Raw genomic sequence first — 6,000 nt, 5'->3', positions numbered from 1 at the left:
TAAACGTTTGTTTTTAAAATAGGCCAAAATTAACAATGATCAGCAGTTTTCTGAATGCGTTTATTTAAATTAAGATACATTTCTTCCTGTTTCCTTTACAATTATAGAAATAATTGAAACCTTGAAAGGACATTAAAGCGACAAAGACAAAACCCAATTTCCCAAATAAAAAAAAGCTTCTAGGCCTCATTAGGCACTGTAATACCAATCTTTTGAATTTGTATCAAAGTTTAAAAAAAGGAAAGACCTTCACACTCACATGTTCTCAGATCCAGATCACTGTTTCCTGTCTGCTTTGGTGGGTAATAACGTGATGAATAAAACAGGAAATGACCACAGGGAACTGCTTTATGAGACACCGGATGTGAACTTCAGATTTCCTGTTAAGATGTTTGGAAGCCATCCCAAGGCAAATCTGCTTCCAGCTCATCTCCAGTTGCATGGAATTTTCTTACTGTTCATTCCTTCTCTTTATTTTTGTGTGTGTGTGGTGGGGGCAGCATAACAATACATCCTGCTTTACACAAAATCTAAAATCAGTCTTGAATGTCTGAAATCTCTGACTAATGAGTGACACAGTCCAACTGCTACGTATTATAAGTAGCATTCAGAGTGCCATAACTTATAGTGTTTATCAGTGGTGGGTAAACATACAGTAATTGACTGTTTTTTGTAAAAGGTGATTCGTTTTGCTGGAAGTTCTATGAAAAAAAAGTTATGTTTGGCAAATGTACCAATTGTGCATTTTGGTCAGATTATAATATCTTGTACAAAAGAAGTACATCTGGAGATAATATTTTCTTTAGAGCGCAGCGTAGTGAAAAATCCCAGTTTGCACAGGAATTGATATTTAATAATAATACAAGGTGAATACAATTGAATACAACACACTGTGTTGAAAACAAAATGGCACAAACACGTTGTTGTTCTTTAGTCTTTTATTAATTATGTGCTGCACAGCACATGCTGGTCCCTTCTTTCGCTAAAGCAGAAGAATTTGTATTTGGTAAGCATTACAGAAGCCACCACTTTCATTGACCTTCAGCAAAATCCAGGAACAAATGTTTTGCATCAGCCTGTGTGGGTTCTGTTGTACTTCATTCCACCAGTGACGGAGTGTGAGGCACAGCCCCTGATACGCCTCTTGGCCACGGTGGTTCTTGTGAAACTAGAAATTACCTTTATGACTCCCCTGTGTGTCATGGCTCGGCGGTTGATCTTTAGATGTAGAGGCGGTCTTCCAGTACAGCTTTTTTTTTTAAATAGAGATGTTTGTTTTGGCATTTCCTGTAGGAAGGGAGAATTATGATCAGACTTAAACCGTTTCTAACTTTTTATCACTACTGCTCCTATTACTGTAGTTCTGTCTGTGAATGCACAACACAAGAAAAAAAAGGTCTGTTTTCCCTTTTTTTGAGGTACTGTGTATACAAAGATGTGCCAGAACTTGTGGGTTGTAAGTTCAGAAAAGCAGTACCAACACTTTCACTTTCACAACAAAGGAGAAACAGAGTGAAACTCTGGAAAGTTAATATTTATTTATTGGGAAATGGCAGTTTTGTTCAGTACGTCATTTGTAGTCCTGCTTTTTTATGTCTAATTCTAAGAAGCCTCTCTGATTGGTTAGTATTCTGCTTTCACTTCATAATGTAATTGAACTGCAGAAATGGTTTTCGCTTTTCCCTTAAGATGGGAATTTAACCATTTGTCCTAATTCTTGCAGCTATCACTTTTTTCTCTGTCATTGACATTATGGTCTGCCTTAAATGTAATCAAGTTTCACACAGAGAGAAAATGTATAAACCATTTGCAGTATTTTCTTCAGGCATCTGCTGTATTCTTTAACGGATTACAAAAACAGCTTGCCTTAATAATACACTTTCACACTTTTTTTGTTAATTACATTCATACAATTATAGTGCAACAAGTGACATTCGAAATGATGCTTTTTCCTGTGATTGCACCCTGCATTATTACACCAAGTTATTTTTTTCCCGAACATTGCCTGCTTTGTGCTATGTAGTTTAAATTAATTCTCTTGGGCAAACTGCCCAACCTACAGTAAATGAATTCAGTTTGACAATTGTCTTTTAAATTTGAGATTAGCTGTTTCACAGGGAGAAGTCAGCCAGAATACCTTTACTTCATGTTCTTTGAAGCTGTACTGCATTGCAGTGGTAAGCCCCAATTGTGCTAGAATAGTTTAACATACAGCAAACAAGATTCATCTCTAGAGGGCAAAGGGGATTTTGGCCCATCTATGCTTAGGCAATTCTCATACTCACTCTCTAGCTGTGAAAATCCTTTGAGATTAAACTACATGATACCATTATCATTTAGGGAGCTGTCTAGTGATATATTGATTAGACTTGCAGAACTTCACTTACACCAAAGAATGTAGATGATGCTGAGAACACCGTGACCTCCTTGCACCTAGCTTGGCTTTTCAGAGGCTGTAATGGGAAAAGACACAGGGGACTAGAAATATGTCCCTACAGCCAAAAAGGATCAGAGATCTTCCACCCTGGTGCTAAATTATCTTAAAAGGCTTCTTTTTGGTCACACTCTAATTCTGAATATGCCTTTCACATGGCACCATTAATCAGAGAAATGAAGAGGCTTTCAGCATTTGGCTTTTGTCACAGGTTCTCCTTTTTTTTTGGAATGTAGCATTTCAAATTAACTGCAAACAGTGCCTGTGCATTGCATTCCCGGCAAAATGAAAGTGTGATAGGATATTAAGTTGTTTATTCATACCTAAAGCAGTGTTATTTAAATCATTTATGTGAAATATTAATATTTTAATATAATTAATACATTTATATCCCAGTGGCTTGGTGCTCCACTCTTTGTTTTGTGCTCAATTCTGGGCTGGAAAACCTTCTGTGGGGGAGTTGCATGTTCCTATTATTTTCAATTAGATCCTCCAGATGCTACAGTGTGCTCCCAATTTGCAAAGACCTGCTGTTGAGAATAATGGGAGCCTCTAACATGTCCTTGTGTGTCTGAGCTTACTGTATGTGTGCATACCCCGCAGGATGTCATCCTGCATTAGTTCCTAAATTTATTAGAATAGAAAATAGGTTGCCCTAACAAATTTGTTTCTTATCATGGATGCATTGTTTTTGAGTTTGCATGGTGTGTTGATTCTATTTTCTATCAATTACTGTTCATTTCTGGATTGTTTTTTACTCAGTTCTGTTTCACCTTGCATGAAAAGAGGAAATTAAAACTTAACATCTAAATATCCTCCTTCCTTATAAAATGCAGTGCAGTTATGCTCGTGATTCCTTCTTTGGTTGATGAAATAAAAAAAATCATTGTATTACTATTTAAGACAACATGTTGTGGGTTCTGATGTTTCTCAAACGTTTTTTGTTAACGATTTCAATGGTCCAAATTTAATTGATAAAAAAAACCCACAGGCTTTGAAGTTCACAAAGAAATTTCAGAGAGAAATTGTAAAAATGGGAAATGAACATTCTTGGTGAATCCTCCCAGACGGGTTGTCTACTTAAACTTTACTAAAAAATGCACATTCCTTCACAAAATGGAAAGACAAAATGAATCTTTGAAAGCACCTTTTAACCAAAAAGACAAATGGTAAAAGGCTACTTGTCTGTAATATAAATTAATCTTGCTTTCTTTCCACATTTCCATATTTACATTAGAATATCCAAAGAAATGTACAAGTTGCCTGCAGAAGGTTTATGTCTTTGACATCTTTAATAAACTTAAATTATAACTTGATCTGTCTATTAAGGTGGGTATTTAAAGGTGTTTGTTACGTGACGTATATTTTACATAAAGTATACATTACTGCTTGTGTAATGTCTTAGCTCAGTACAGGGAAACTTAAATATCTTTATTTCTTAAGACATTATTTTATTATACCATTGGACACACAACAGATAAATCTTCATCATTATACGGTGCTTAAAACCAAGCACACATCCCCCATGAAAAGAACCATTGAAAAAGATATTACCTAATGCCCTGGTTCTAAAATATCAGCATTCCAAAAATTTCAGCCATTATGACAGGCACTTTCATGGAGCCATTGGTATAATTTATATGTAGCATTTTAGTTTATTCAGATTTGCTGGCTGTGCTCTCCCAGAGTCATGCTAAATCCCATGCAGCCCATTCTGCAGTTAAATGATAGCCTTCTTACAAGATTTGACTAATGGAGATCCCTGCAGCTTTACTGACATTCCCACTAAATTGTGATAAATAGATAGGCCCCAGATAAGGCTCAGTTTAACACCAGCAGCCTTTATATCCCTCAGTGCCAGATGCTGCCAGCTGTTTGAATTCACCGTGGTTAAATAACAGTGGAACCAATTAGATATGGGTGCCTAGGGATATGAACTCATGGTGGTATCTGTCCCACGATTAAGTAACACCTACAGTACCTACCACATGTATATATTTAGAACAGGTCTCAAGCAGCTCCAAAACATGATTATGTATATTATTTATGTTTCATTCATTCACAGGACTACACACAACATTTTAATAAGACCATTGCTAGTAAAGACATTCTAAATTCTGCCTAGCATTCTGAACAGTGTAGAGCTGAGTTCATGCTGAAGGCCTGGAGGAACATTAAGCAAAAGAATCTTCCAGCTTGATTGTGTGCAAAGAGGTCTCCTCTCTACAAACCAAGGCCTTTGGCTTCTGGGTTTTTGTACTGTGATTAGAGTATTTAACTGCTCTATTGGGCACATTTATGCAGCTCAAGAGGTGGAAGAGGAGTATAGGGCAGTGTATATGAATCCTAGGATATTCCACAGTGGTGGCAACAGAAGAGTATGATGGGGCATGGAACCCCCCCAAAATGGAACCCCAGTACATTTTATGTACTGATTCATCAAAACAGCCACTTGTGATCTACTGTAAGAACTGCTCTGCATTAAATTGCATTTAATGAAGTGCAGATGCATCCATATAGCGTAGAACATAAGAATACAAGAAGGGTTACAAATGAGAAGAAGCTATTGGCCATTCTAGCCCATATAGTTTGGAGTTAATAGATCAAAGGACTTCACCCAGCCATGAAAGAAACCCGAGCATTGGCTTCATCAACATAGCTGGGTAGCTCGCTCCCTACTCCCACAATCCTTGACATCATTGATTTGACCCTGGGCCATGTCATCAGCTGGCTGTGACCAGGATTAAGAGGTAGTGTCACACCATTCGGTTTGGGCTTAATTGGCTTTGGTATCCTCAGCCTGCTGTGCAAGATCCACATCTGAGATCCTCTTGGCACAAGTGAGCTTGCAGTGACGTCAAGTGAAAGACTGTTTGCTCTCCTAAGAGCCACTCAGGAGTTTGCAGTGCAGCAATGAATGGCTTCCATCAGGATGGTACATAAGGGGGCTTTTGCATATGTTCAGTCTCTCAGGGCAACCTAGCAGTTTGGAAGAGTCACCAGAGTTAAGAGGTAAGAAATCCTAAATTAGAGGGATGCAAATGAGTGCATAATTGTAAAAATGATTGCCCAGATAAATAAGAAAAAACATGCATGTTCTTGTATTTATGGGGAGTATCCCACATTTGGGGCCCTGGGTTCAATTCCTGGGGTGTGGAGTTTGTATGTTCTCCCTGTGTTGGTGTGGGTTTTCTCCCACAGTCCAAAAACATACTAGTAGGTGAGTTGGTTAGTTTTCTGTGAAAATTGGCCGTAGTGTGGGTGTGTTTGTGTCTGTCTGCCTTGTGATGGACTGGTGTCCCTTCCAGGCTGAATCCTGCCTTGCGCTCTTTGCTTGCCGGAATAAGCTCCAGCTCCCTGGCGAACCCTGAATTGGATAAAGTAGTTAGAAAATGGATAGATGTATCTAAGGAGAGTGCCGTATCTAATTCCCCTATTCTCTAATACTATGTCATTTTTGTTTGCATGCCTCTTGCATGACACTTGCAATTTGTTCCTTATTGTAATGGTATTAATCTGCTTTTCTTTGTATTTACACTTATAAAGTTGGCATAAATTGTCAGTCT

General features: G+C 37.9%; 1 long non-coding RNA gene across 2 annotated transcripts in view; it reads right to left on the bottom strand.

The window, feature by feature from the left end:
• Positions 1 to 920: 920 nt before the first annotated feature.
• The window catches only part of LOC138239403 (uncharacterized), a 124,577-nt gene continuing 119,497 nt past the window's right edge, over positions 921 to 6,000 (bottom strand). The window contains exons 3-4 of one of the 2 annotated variants that reach the window (XR_011189877.1): positions 2,388 to 2,453; positions 921 to 1,287 (exon numbers count right to left, since the gene is read on the bottom strand). This is a non-coding gene — a long non-coding RNA (uncharacterized lncRNA). The remainder of the gene's footprint in view (positions 1,288 to 2,387; positions 2,454 to 6,000) is intronic. The other variant, XR_011189876.1, reaches the window with a different exon arrangement.

The sequence above is a fragment of the Lepisosteus oculatus genome, chromosome 6 (genome assembly GCF_040954835.1).
Source record: "Lepisosteus oculatus isolate fLepOcu1 chromosome 6, fLepOcu1.hap2, whole genome shotgun sequence".
Taxonomy (NCBI): Eukaryota; Metazoa; Chordata; class Actinopteri; order Semionotiformes; family Lepisosteidae; genus Lepisosteus; species Lepisosteus oculatus.
Note: the sequence above shows the minus strand (reverse complement) of the source record. Positions and strands in the feature narration are given on the sequence as shown.